The sequence below is a fragment of the Falco punctatus genome, assembly GCF_963210335.1.
Source record: "Falco punctatus genome assembly, chromosome: 9".
NCBI lineage: Eukaryota > Metazoa > Chordata > Aves > Falconiformes > Falconidae > Falco > Falco punctatus.
Genome location: NC_137589.1, coordinates 53155171 through 53169815, shown reverse-complemented (window position 1 = coordinate 53169815; position 14645 = coordinate 53155171). Strand labels below are relative to the sequence as shown.

Sequence of the window (14645 nt, the reverse complement as noted above, 5' to 3'; positions counted from 1 at the left end):
TTAAAAGTACGAAACATCATGAAAGGCCACAGGCTTGCAGGACGGCAACAACAAAAGATAGCGTTTTAATGCCAAACATCACAGCAGAGTAATGTGTCTCACTGATATTTCATGCACGGGAGCAGATGTGGGAAAACCTCAGGCTAAATGAGACAGTATATAGATAAGCACTCACAAAGAGCTTCTTATTCAGATTTCCTCCTCCTCATCTACACAAAGGGGGAGGGCAAGCCTTCCCATTTCTGACGCTCAATCCACATGCCTACTGCCCCCCCCTCTCTGAGCTGTGGATCTGTGTCAGACCCTTCAAGCAGAACTAATCCTCCTGCCCGCTCCATCGCAGCAGACAGTACTCTGCATCCTCTGTGCTGGTTCACCTCTGCAGGAAGCAGCATCTCGATCTGATAAGGCACAAAAAAGATAACACCATTTTAAAGAGGCCAGCAAGCTAACTCCCAGCTCAGATTCATCGAAGTGTGACGGATTGAAAAGCAGCCCTTCATGGGGCCCTGACACATGCCAGCGGTGGGTCTTTTGAGGAGGAAGGTAACACAACCACAGCAATGTGGGTATAATCCCCTCAGTCATGGAGGGGAATCAACTTATCTCAGCAGATTGTACCCGAAGGGCATTTTCTAACAGCATTTCTTTACACAGCTCTGCTTTCAGCTGCAGAGAACCCACCATTAAGACAGCCTCATCTATTCCCCAGCACTTCTGAAGGCTGAATTAGAGCAGGATCACTGACACTTTCTTAGCTTGGCAAAGTCTGGAACAATCCTGCATTATGCTCCAGAGAAGACAGTTACTATTTTAACCAGGTTATCTAGTGCAAAGCTGTAGGAAAGATCTTCGGGGTAAGGGCAAGGCAGAGTCCCTGAAAAAGTCAGCTTTGAACGAGGTTTAAGATACCCAGGTCAGTAATCAGCATTCACAGCACACCAGAATTTATACCATCCTACTAACAGAGCAGGTCCTGCTACAGGCAGAGGGCCTAATCACTGCCTGTAAAGCATAGAAAATACAAAGGTGGATGAACACATATATATATAATAGAAAGTGAGCCTTCATTTAACCATTAGCTGGTTTAGATATATGATCCAGAACCTGCAGGCATTCTCCAATAATGAACTGAGGACAGGGCACTTCCCTGCAGCACATATATTAACAAAAACTGCAGCTCTGAGGCTTTGCAATTCAGATGCCTGGCAAGGAAAGGGAGAGAAATAAACAGTGAACAAGATGCACCACTGGCAGACAGCACACCAAACAGCAGCGTGGGAATGTATCACATTAGTAAAAGCTTAGGGCTGCCATCTTTTGGCATCTTGTCAAGCTCATGCAGGCCAAACAGGTAGAAAGCAGAAGCAAACATGATGCAGCAATAGGTGCTGGGAAGCTCAGTGAAAATGCATCCCAAGAATGAGAGAAGACACACCGTATGCCTCAGGGGAATCCATACAGGATCCTAAAAACCAGCTGGATACACAAAGCATGGAAATCCAAGGCAGTTTAACCTGAAGGTGTACAAGTGCTTCATGGCAGGTTACTTGCACGAAGGGGTTTTGCCTTCCCTGAGCAGAACAGAAAGGGCTGCAAGTAGTTTTCAACAATAAAGTTACTCTGTTTTGACTGGGCTTACATCACTGACCAGAACAACTGCCAGCCCAAAGAGCTGGACATCTCCCCCACTGCAAACAACCCCGTATTCTCCAGCTGACAAGTGCTGGTTGTTGTGCAGTAGACATTAGCAGTTATGATGGAAAAATGGCTCAGAGACAGATGATGCAGACTGTGTTACTAAGAGAACTAAGCAAGCCTTTGTCATCTGAAACAAGTCTTATTTGGATGTTTCACTGCAAGTGTTTTAAACAAGGGTTCAGCAGTAAGGTCATCACATCTACCACCTACTCACAAAATTAACCTCTAAGTTCCCAGCAAACCCATTCCAGTGGCCCATGGTGGGGAAGGATGCCTACCCACAGCTCACTCTTGGCATCAGCTTCCACCTATTAATGTAGCTCTTCATTCACACCAGAGGGGAGATACGTAGGGGCTCTTGAAAGCCAAATTTGAACACCAATGCCTTTAGAATGAAGCATTCATTTACACAACCCAGCATTTTTAGGGGGAACAAGGCAGGCTCCGACACTTCTGGAGGGCTTCATCATGCTTGCTCAGTTCTGCCGCACACCCAGAGATGGAACATACATCCACTCCTGCTGTTTGCTGGCAGCTGCGGAGGAGCGGGAAGAGTGAACAGGGAAGGAAGAGCAGGGGAAAGTCAGCTCAGGAAACTAGATTCCACTTACACAGTTAACAGCACAGCCTACATAATCCCTATTTGACTGGAGAACAGACAAATACAGGAAAAAGTATTAACAGCAGCTACACAGGAAAGAAAAAAAGCTAATGGAAGAAACTTCAGCCTCAGCTGAGAAACCAGGGCAAGGAACGGTCAAGACCATTTCACTGGGGGACAGGGGGCAATGATGACAGTACCAAGTATGTGAAAGGCAGGCGAGGAAAGAACTGGAGCAAAAACAATGGGGCAAGCACAAAATAAAAACAGGATACAAGGAACGATTTAGAAATCCTCCTTAGGAATAAGCTGCTATCTAGCAGGCAAGTGATTGACTTTTTATGGCTTTAACTTTATTTCCAGAAGAAGCCTATTTCCATAGAAGCACAGCTTTTGAACTGCATATTACAGTTCCCTCCAAGGCAGTGATCAATCTTGATAAACGTCCACCAGTACAAGCCAGGGAGTGACAACACCTACTGGAGAAGGAGGGTGGCAGTCAGTCAATCACCAGTGGAAAACCCTCCAGCATCAGCATTCCTAGTTGTGTATTAGCAGCTTCTTTGAAAGGCAGTAATTCAGTTATGTCTGGACTCCAGTCACATGCATCCAGACATGTGTCTTTTATAAGTGACAGACATGAAATCCTGCACCTCATGCAGAAAGCAAGAGCTTTCCAGCACAGTCCATCTCATGTCCTCCAGATCACTGCACTGGGTAGCCACACCCTCCAGTACCTCCAGGGCTTCTAAAACCTAGCATTGCTGGTTATTTTAGAAAAAAATATTTCCAGCCATGCCTTCTGTCTAAATCTGAAAACCTTTAAGCTTCTCCTAACATTAACTATGTCAAAAATACTATGAGAAACAATGTAAGTTATTAAAAAATAGCATGCAGCTGGTGACTGAGTGCTACAGCAGACGTTGCATAATGCAATAAAAATTGTGCCAAATGGAGAAAGAAAGTCACAGAATAATGACCCTTTAAAACTTAAGCTATAGAACAAGTCAGATGAGTTTTGGAAGAGTAAGCAAGGGTGGAGCAAGGAGAAGGCAAGGGGAAATAATTCTAACAGACTCGGCTGCGGAGCAGCAAGGAACGTGTACATGGCACTTCACAGACAGGACATGCCCAGCAGAGCCAGTCTGCTTTGAGGTATTTAGAATTTACATTCTATCATCTTGAAGCAGAGAAGAAAAGCTGGACATCAGGAAAACAAGGACAAGAAGGGACTGTAACACTAAATGCTGTGCAATACATCTACTGTTACACGCTGTGCTGAAGACAGACCAACCCAAAGCAGCACATATCCAAGGACTTCTTGCCACATCTACAGAGCACAAGCTCTTTCTGGTTAGAGGCCAGGGACATGTGCCAGGAGCAAAACCAAGCAAAGAACCACCAAACTCTTAAGTGTAAAGAAAGGAATAACAGAATAGATGACTCAGTTACTTAAACAGAAGTCGGTAATAACGTGTGTATTGAACGCTGAAAGACGCATTTGCTTTTTTTGAGCTCTGATCACGCACTGAGTCACCACACCAACTCCTACTTCTATTGTTCTGATTGACTATGTTGGAGCTGGATTAGCCAAGAGCGAACCATGCGCCAGGCTGCCAAGCCCACCAGAAGTGCTTTCCTCTCATACGCAAATCCACGTGGACTTCAGTTACAGAAGAAACAAGAAGAGGTCTGCAGTGTGGGTTTCACTTGAGTCTGCCCAGGTCAGCCACCAGCCACTACACTCAGATTGCTGGACACTGGTGCTGCATTCTCCAGCCTGTCTCAGATGTGTTGTTCCTCTTCCTCCCGTGGTTGCTCCACGCTGCAGAGGACCAGGCTACCTTGCAGTTCACTCCCAGCACACTGTGAAGAAGTTTTCTAACTCTGGGCATAAATACCTTTCAGATCTGATTTTCTACAACTGTGACTGCTAAGCAATCATATGTACTCTATGCATAAAACAGGCATGGGGACAACTTAACTAAGAAGGGCTCCTGAATCCTCCAGCCCGGTCAGCTGGAGATACAGCGGATGAGCAAACCCGAGCTGAGAGAGCTCCATGTTACTGGGGGGTGAAGGGCACAGAAGCAGGGGGGGTTCAGGCTCATTACCAAGACAATTGCACAGTAAAATCCACAAAAGTTAAAAGGGGGGCAGGGGAGGAAATCCTGACTCCCCCAGGGCCCATTTGCCCTTTAGAGGAATCACAATTCAGACTTCCCCTGTGGTTCTAGCAGACAGAGGAACTAAGGCTTTAGAAGGTCCCAAATGCTTCAGAAAAACTCCGAGGTTTGTTCCATACAGAAACTTACAAGGTTAAGGTATATTTACCCACCATATTTCAGGCAATACATGTTTCTGTATCACACTGTAGCTTAGAAAACCTTTTAACTAACGGCAAACCATAGATGTAAAAATGAAGATTCACCAATTATCCATTGCTGATATATTTATAAACTTTCTTTATCCCATAAGCATCAGCTGTCATTCTGAGAGATTCCAGATTTGCCTTTTGCTGACTAAGTTTAAACCCCTAGTGAAGACGGACAGCAACGTGAACTCTTATCAGGGAAAACCCTGATAATGTCCCTACAACACAGGGTACAAGACATGGCAAAAATCTACGCGTGCCCCACCCCACCCCAACCCCAAGATGAGAAAAATCAAGACATGGGTCAACTCAGTACTCCAGCACTTTGCTGGTATAGTACATCTGGAAAACGAAAACCCTGAAGGGAATCAACACAAGACTAGGAACAACATCCCTAACGCAAGCGATGTACACAGAGACAAATCTTTTTGCCTCTAAGGCAGATTTATGACATGTGAAGGCATACTGATGCCAGAATAGTTAAGTGACATTTTTTTGCCAATACCAACCCCGTTTCAAGCAGGAAAGTTTGCTAATATAGGTGTACCAGAGAAGTCTTTATAGTGCAAATTAACTTGGCACATGAGGCCAAGTTAATTTCTGGAATAATTTCATTAATACTGTGTGATGTAACATCATTGCAATTTGGCTTGAGCACGCTGAAGAGCCCTTCAGTAAATAAGCTGCCTGAAGTCAATCCTGGTGCTAAAAGTAAGGTTTAGTTACCCAAGAGGTAACACCCTACCGTGCTCAGACGTGTTCCCCTATGAGTCACTTCTGTATGGTATACATTTAGTCAAAACCAATACAATAGTCCAGGAGAAAGCCCTTTATATATTAACAGCAGCTTTTTCATTCCACAATGAATACAGGTGCTTTATGATGGTTCCTTTATTAAGGCACCATTCAGCCGTACAAACCAGGTCACTGGTTTTAAGGACAAGGTACAAACATATTCTCCCTGAATCTCTGTCCCCTCCATTAATATCTATCGCTGTTAGGGTTTATCAGGAAAAAGGCTACTCAGCAGAAGAGGTTTGCAAATTAGAAGAGGCTGCCGAGTAAAGCCTGCTTCCCCCTGACTCATCACCGTGCTGGTGGTGACGGGCTGGGATTTCTAGACCCTGCCTGTCCCAACTCTCCCTTCCTTTCTGCCCCAACTCCGGAGCATGTCAGAGCCAGTGTTATGCCAGAGCCAGCAAGAAGGGAGAGACAGAGCAGTAAGAGCTGCTTTTGCTCCTCTGGAGCAAGCTCCAGACAAACAGAATTCTCTAAGACAGACTAGTATCTCACAGTGCAGCTTGTCCCAATCAGAGAAAGGTAATTTCATAAATTACATCTTGATTAAAAGCAGAACACGGGAGAGCTCTGCATTTTGCAATAGCAGTTGGTGCTGGTTAAGCCCCTGGGAGATGTTAGCATAGGCTCCCACTGCTCTGCTGCCAGGAGCAGGCTTCTGAGGAACTGAGAGTTTTTACCTTCTCTGTGGCTGTCACTACGAGCTGTACTCAGACACATTTCCTTCATCTCCCCTACTGAGAGCAAATGGCATTGGAGATGCATATGCCTCACTTCTAGGGGGAAGACAACATGCAGATTAGTTTTGAAGAACAGGGGTACTTGCATGGAAAGCAGGAAAACCCACTGCTATAAACCTACATCGGAAACAGACCTTAAAAAGAACAGTGGCCAGAGTGCGATCAGCCACTCCCTGTACAGCAGGAAAAGGGTATTCAACAAAGAAGAAAGGCAGCAAATGTAAGAAGCAGTTTTAGAAAAAATGCTTCTCCATAACATGGCTTTCCTTGTGCGAGGAGCACTGCAGGCTACTGAAGGCATAAAGATGAGCTGCACTGCACTTGAAAGGAATTCAACATTTATGCAGATGCAATTGCTTTGTGTTACCTAAGTATGAGATAAAGCGTAACAGGCTGCTGATAGAAGCCAGGAAACAGCTTTTCTGCAGAGGGCTTACTGCATAATCTGTAACAGAGGCAAGTGGACTACCTCTGAACAGCCTTTATTGCTTAGACTGGAAACAGGACACTGCACTAGCTGGGGCTGACCTGGTACAGCAAATCTACGTCAAAGTGTGAATGCTATTGTTCCGTTCCAGGCAATGGAGCATTAAAAGATCTGGAAACATTGCTGAATTACAGATATCCTAGATTCCTCCCTCATATTCTGTGACATGCAGGCACAGTCTAGGTGATAATGGGAAGAACAGGGACTAGCAAGAGAAACAGAAAAAGCACAGTGAAAAACACAACCAAGCTGGCAACCCTCTTCCCAGCCTCTACACATCCGAGCAAAAATCCACTGAAAACCCCACCCAACCTCACCTTTGTTGTTTCAAGGGTGGATAAAGCCTGAAAGTCTGATACAAGGCTGGGGAAAAAAAGTAATTTTCTAAGCCTGAGTTTTTCCAGACAAGCTTTTCCTTCCCCCTCTCCTGGCCATGTGCATTTTTATTTTGATGAGCGATACTACCCCTTAAGAACTGGAAACAAAAGTGACCAGATAGAGAACAAGGCAACTGGAAACCTTTGGCAGGGTTCGCTCTGGGCTCCCTGTTTTGTACTCCTCACACTCACAACTTGCATTTCAGGAGGAAAGGAAACTCTGGCAGCAGGCAGGAGCACAGGTAGGCATGTGCTGACCGGTCTTTCATATGGCAGCTGGCTGAAGGAGTCTGTTGATCATTAACCCAATATCCATTAGTGAAACGTCTTGCCACAGTCATTTCATACGAAGTTTTATTCTGGACGCAAAATGGAGGTATGTGACTACCCCACAATGAAACCCCGAGGCCACATCCCTTTCATGGGATTTCCTGTTATGGGTTCCTTGATTTGGTTTTCCATTGCAAAGCCAGACTGGAGCATAATGCTTGGTAATTTCTGAAAGGCACTGAACAAGATCTTAAATTTCTACATTTGGTACACTGCCTCACTGAGGCAAACATGCAGCTCTAGGAAGTGGCAATCCCAAAAGAAATTTTTCTAGCTTTAGCTGTTCATTTCAGAGAGCACATTTCAGGCTAGTTACCAACCACGTGCAGGGGTGATGGTCTCTGTAGGTCTGTAAAGCTCCTTTGCTAATTAGCACTGCAGCTTTCTAGCCCTTCCAGGACAGTGAATCCATATACTCTCCTCCTCCCTCCCATGTAAGCACCCTCTGTGCTTTCAGGTTGAACAGACAGGGTTCATTTCTTATTTAGAATAAAGCATGCAGCAGTGTAAGTATTTTTAGCTCCAGTCCCATCTCCTACTACAACATGGGACCTCCTTCGAGGCCTCCTCTCACCAATGAGTTGTGATAAATTCAGCCAAAGGAAAGGCATAATCCTGCTCTCTTGCCAGTTCAGCTACTTACTGTCTGCAGGGAAAGCATCCATTATACTGACTGTATATGCTATTGCTTATCTCAAACATCCTGTCTCTTCAGTTGCCTCCTCCCAATCCTCTAGTTTCCATGTGCTTCCTCTTAATTTTCTTCCTCATCCCCATAACCCCATCTTATTTCCTCAATCTTTTCCTCATCAGCCTTATCAATTGAACTACACAGGAGACCCACGAGAAGCACGTGAAAATGACATCCATGAAGATCAGCAATTTTGAATCACGCAGAACAATTCCCTTTCTTGCTCATCAGATTAAAAATACACCAAACAAGGCGGCTGTTCATCCAGTGAACACAGCCACAACTGTTTGTCTAGTGGGAAGCGCCTTTCAAACCCAGGGACTAAACTGAGATGCTGAGTACCACTGTACGGTACGACAGACATCACAATGCCAAGTATGGAGTTACAATAGCGATGTGTATCGTGTCTCCCAGCAAGTGCACTTGGCATAGTATGAATAAACTGCAAGAAAAAAAAAAAGGCCTCTCATCATGCAGCGTAAGCAGTTGGTACTGGGATGGGGTAACGCATCCAGCCACCTGAAGTAACACCTGAAATAATCACCTTTACAGCATGGATTACTGAAACAAGGTCACAGGCCATTACAGAAGAAACAAGCGGATCCAAACGTTGGTCCAGGGCACTCCTAAAGGCTTATGTTTTATTATATAATAAGCTACAAAATAATTCCTGACCAGTTTCAGGGCAGGCTGCAAGCCCAGCACAAAGCTGGCAGCCCACAGAGGATGCAGAGCATATCCTGTTTGCCAGAGCCACATCCATCTGTCCTTGCATGGATGAGACCTTACAGATCTGAGCACAGGTGGATGCTGCAAGAGCTCACCATCCCTCTCTGCCACGCTTGCAAGCATACAGACTTGCCTTGAAGTGAGGGAGGTTTCTGATCTGAGGGAGACAGGAGGTTCTTGCCTGAAACACTACCAGATATAGTTTCCTGCAATAAAATAATAATAAAGAATAAATCTGTACCTGCCTCATTTATCTAGAGACTGGTACCAGAACAACTTGCCAGCGGCAACTTATGGCCTATTAAAATACCAACCACTGTGCAGTCAGACCACAGGCTCCTGAAGGCACGCATGAATTCCTCAGAAATACAGCTACAAAGCTAGAGTCAACACCGATGGCAGCTCAAGAGCACAAAAATAAACAGACTGGAAGCCATTTACGTTTCCCCCTGTATTTCAGAAATAAATACATGTCTTAAGAGGTGCGGGAGGCACCCTCTCCTACCTCTCCTTATCCTTGGCCAGAGCTGATGGTATTGCCATGCTGCAAATGAGGTGGGCCACTGGGCCCCAGTCTCAAAGTAGAACATTAATTTCCAATGAGTAATTTTTTGAGCCATGGGCTGCTTAAGTCATGCAGATAAGGCTGTTGCTAAGAGTTAGCCGTCAAAGCAATGCTAGTTCAGAATCTGTGATGAGGGGGAAGTTTGAAAGCCGGCTGTATCTGAACGTATTTACTGATGCTGTACACACAGCGTATCAGTTACAGGGCTTTAGATTACAGCTTCTGGTCAACAAAGCAGCCCCTGCCTGAGCAACAGCAGTCAGAGCATGAACAGAGACTGTTCTTTACTCAACAGGATACAGCCCCCACGGCAGGCAAGTTTTAATGTAATTCTGCTCGTCTTGCGACAGACTCCAATGCAGCAACCGGCAACAGGAAGAGGAGGCAAGTCTGACACAAAGTAAAATCAACCCACCCCAAAGCCTCTGCCATCAGACCCTGCAGGTGTAGCAGCCAGAGCACAGAAAAGGCGACAGAAATGCTCTGTAAACTCAAGACCTCACGGTGCTGTATCACTTCTGCACTTTTTCCAACAGCTCCACTTGCCAGAAGTCAAACCTCATCCAGGCTGCTGCTTTCACAACTTTCACCTACATTTAGCTACACCGTTGGAATGAAACCCCTTTTTCTCACCTTTACTGTCTAGTGTCTGTATTTATTTCAGAACACAAGCAATGCAGGTACCATGCCTTAATATTATCCTGAAACAGGTTATGTTTTATTACAAATCATTTCTAGAGGCTGTATTCAAATGCCTTCTCCATTAACACCCCCAGCCCGTTCCTGAAGGTGCAGCTAGGAAAGAAGCATGTTTGCATGTGAAGCTGCTCTAAAGCCTTAAAACTCACTCTCTTGATCTGTATATTAGGGATATAAATATACATAGGGAAGGTCTACGTTTTCAGATGTTTGTAACAAAAGCACTTTTAAAATATGCTATCACACCATGTGCACTAGCAGAGGATAGAGCCAAGCATGCATCATCCTAAAACGTGGAACTAGGAGAACGGTTTAGAGCAGGGGTCCTCAAACTTTTTAACCAGGGGGCCGGCGCGGATGAAGTGGCAGGCAGTCATCTGCGGCTGCTTGGTTTCCCCCCTCAACCCCCGGCTCGGGGGGGGGGGTGGAGGGGGGGTGTTCTGTAAATACCAAGGGCCGGATTGAGGACCCTGGGGGGCCGTATCCGGCCCGTGGGCTGTAGTTTGAGGACCCCTGGTTTAGAGCCACAACCGAGTTCCTTCCTTTACTAAACCATGGCAAGCCCACTCGAGTCAAGAGGCAGAACTCAGCCAGCGATCCTCTCCTTTCACTGCAGCAAGTTTTCTTCCCTCTTGAAGACACTGACTCTAGAAGAAACTATTTCGTTACCTAACCCTTCTTTTAAGGCACACACTGGTGAAGGTTTAGATCTCAACTGGGCCGAATCAGTTCTTTAGTCTTTGATTAACCAAACAATTAACAAATTCCCAGTCTGAAAGAGCCAAATGTGGTGAACCTAGTTACCTGAATGATCCTGTAGCATCAGACACAGTGACTATTATGTAAAGACAGTGAATTAGTCGATTTCTCTCACAACTGAGAACTGCATTTTAGAGGTGGTTACGACTTACACCTCCTTTCACAAAAGTTTCTGAATCACCAGCCTTGTGTTAGCAGGGCAATGCTTCTCGCTCTTTATTTATGTCCTTCAGAAATGAGAAAGTCGTGTATACCGCTAAGACATAATGATGCCTTGCATCCCACCAGCTGAAGAAAGCAAGTAGCTTTAGGTCTGTACCTACATTGAGACGAAAAAGCCACACTTAACACAAAAGCTGACCTCAGTCCACAGGGAGCTAGCTATCAGTATGAGGCATCTCCTCAAATATCAGTGTTTCCTTTGGCTTTCTGGGTGCAGCTTTACAGACAGACAGACAGACAGACAGACACAAAAAGCATGTAGTGTGGGAAGTGGCCTTTCACATTCACTTAATTAAAAATTGCATGGCTAAGAACACTCTCTGTTCAGGCTACAGTACTGAAATACTTCGAGGCCAGATCACCCTAACAGGGTCAGCTCTTAATGGATTGAGCCTGCATGTAAACAGCTGCCGGGCTGCAGGAGACAAACTATGTTCTTTGGTTCAAACTGGTGCAGGAGTGCCAGCATCAGAAAGCTGAAATGCTGCATGTGCTTGGGAAAGCACGGTCCCAAAGGAATTATGGCCTGAAGTGCCTCCAGAAGACAATGAGGAAGGTGGGAAATGTCCTCAGAGTTGCTCAACTCATGCACAACAGTCTTTCCTCTAAAGTCAGCCGGGGCTTTCAGAGTACAATCCCCTCCTTCAAATCCAGGAATACCAGAATGAAACTGTTGGCACACTAATAGAACTATGTAGGATGAAGTGTCAGGAGTCTGTGGATAACACCTGGCTTTCCACTTCCTTCACATCATGCACCGGTAACGCTCGCTGCCAACATGCAGCCAGAAATCAATCAGCACTGAGGTAAAGAGCATCTGGCTGTCACTCAACATTAACTGACACTGTAAGCGGAGAGGAGTGGGTGGAAATTTAATCAAGTCTTCCTCGTCTATGATACCCAAAGATGTACATGTACATACTACATCAACTTGTAGTTTAGGCACTCGTTTGGACATCCAGGCTCCTGCCTGTGTTGATCCATAGATCCAAAACCTCCCGATGAGCTTATTGTATCATCTCTCTAGGAACAAAGATGTGCACTCCCCCAAAAAGCTTCAAACGTACAAAACACAGCAGCCCATCTGCTTCACAAAAACTGTTGCCATGAATACATCCCTACTGCTCTGTGCCTGCTATTTTTAAAGATACTTGGGAGGCAACCGAATTCACTGGCAGTTGTGCTATTTAAGTATCTGGATTAATACCATTCAAGGAATATATTGGTAGTTTTCGGTGGGGAAATAGTGCACCTGCCTGGCCTACACCTGGCTCAGGTGCATTTTCAGAAGACCAGCTTCTGTAAACCAACGGCAGGGCAATAAACCACAGACAATAGATGCTTTTCACGCAGAGTACTGTAAAATGAAACAGGTGACATCCTCAGAAGCCCCACCAGTGCGTAAGGAGATTTTACAAAGCAGAAAGGACAAACAAAAGGATATTTACAGCTGCAACTTTGTCACTAAAATACCCATGGTTTAATGCAAGGTCTGAGCACAGCAAGCGTGGAAAAAGGGCACCTGCCTCCAAGGAAAAAAAAAACCAAAAACAAAAACACCAACCGGAAAACCCGAGAGGCAGGTCCCCAAAGCTGAATGTGCTGACAGGACCTGGACCTTTTCCAGTGTGCCTTGAATTCCTAAGAGCGTTAAGTCTTGATGCATTTCAGACAAGTTCCCCTCCAGCCAGGCTGCTTTGTCCCAGCCTGGGCAGCAGAGGTGTGAGCAGCTCACAGCCTGAGAGGGGGTCCTGGCCCGGGGTGTGCCCCACCAGACCCACAGCGGCAGGCTGCAGCAGGTACACGCAGCCCAGGCTGAAGTGGACTTGGGACCAGGATGGGCAACAGCTAGCAGTACAGCCTCCCACTTCTGCTCTGCTCACAGGTCAAATTAACCCAGTGCCACCTAGCAACTCACTGGATATATATCTCATATCCCCACCTCTTGCCACAGACATGCACAAGCTGCCAAGTAAGTTTATTGTAAATAATCTGAAAAAAAAAATCTGTCTCTGGAGATTCTTACATTTTCAGGCAACACTCTTTCTTCCACATCATAGGTCACTTAACTGATGAAAAAGTGACTTAGTGTGTCCTATGAAAGGCTCCTACACCTACTTATCCCCCCTGTGTACAGACTCCAAACATCATGGGACACCTTGTTCAGATCAGCTCGCTGACAACTCACGGGCAGAACCAGCTACTGGTTTGCTCGATCACAACTACGTACCTCCTATTGCCACAGACTGCTGAAGAAGCCCAAATCGATTGCAAAGCAAACACCAGATTTTTTTTACATAAGCAGCTCACATAAGGTGACCTGACAGACATTACAACCTCAAACACAATCATTTTTGGAAGCAGTGGGTTTCAGAGACACAATCACAGATCTTAAATAACATACAGACTTCTAACACAACATGGATGCAGCATGTCCTTCCCTTTAATCTTTTCCCAGATCGAAGGAGTATGAAAAAGGTCATGGAAATGACTAGAGGAGCACAGAACAGAGCCAAGGCATGACCTAGGAGCCTCTCCGCACAGTAACTCTTCTCCTCAGTGTTCCTGGAAATTCATCCCTCCTGGGGTTTCTCTAACTGCAACTGGGGAAAATATTTGGAAAAGGTCAAATGACTCAATACCACTGAGACCTGAAACTTTTCAAGCAGGAACAGGTTTCCATGTGCTTTCAGTTAGAGTACAGACAGGTTAGGGGAAAAGCGGCAAACACAACAGCCTACTTCCCCTTCGCTCGTTTATAAGTAATCGAGCTGGTTGAGAGTAATGTATGCATTTGGTTTAAATTACAGACGATTTTGCTGCTGGAACACATCTGCACTGCACCGCACTGAGCAAACTGCTGAAGCTCAGCCAGCTCAGAAAACAACTCAATACAATCCAAACGGCTGGCAGCATCAGCAAACCCCAGTGACAGCTCTTAGAAGCTGCTTTCAGGGATGACAAGGAGAGGAAGATCGACATTTGTCAGCACAGGCTTTTCCTGAGACATCCTCCAGTTCAACTCATTTCACTATGACTCCAGGAAGCAGAGGGGTTAATTTGTTTCCAAGTTCACATACTGTTTGAATTCCTTAGATAAGCTGCTTCCATCAAACCCAAGGATCTAGCCTCAGGGGAGAACACTGTAAGGAAAAGCTCTTTTGATAGATTTTCTTCAAAAGAGAAATTAATTCAAAGTCCATTTTTGGAGGTGTTCCACACCCACGGCTTCTACAGACTTCAAATGAGGTTGCATCATGCCTCTGGAAGAAAAACCAAGCTTTAAGCAATGCCCTACCACTTCTATTTGCCAGACAGAAATGTTTTACGCTTACCCAGTAAAATCTCTCCTGAGAAAGCTCAGTGTACAGCACCCCAAAGAGGAAAACCAGACCAAAACAGGCTTTAGCTTTTGGATAAAGCAGTTAACAGCTAGCACAAACTAATCTTGTACCTTTAAAACTGAGCAGTCACTCAGGAAAGCAAAAAAACAAGTTTTGAAAGCCACTGAAGGTTTCCTTCACATCTTGAGGCAGAAAGAAAGCAAGTCTGGGCTGTTATGGAATTCACGT

The 14645-nt window shown here is 45.3% G+C and overlaps 1 protein-coding gene across 6 annotated transcripts in view; it reads right to left on the bottom strand.

The window, feature by feature from the left end:
• Window positions 1–14645, bottom strand: part of EEIG1 (estrogen-induced osteoclastogenesis regulator 1) — a 38643-nt gene that overhangs the window by 20996 nt on the left and 3002 nt on the right. The gene's annotated exons all lie outside the window — the stretch shown is intronic.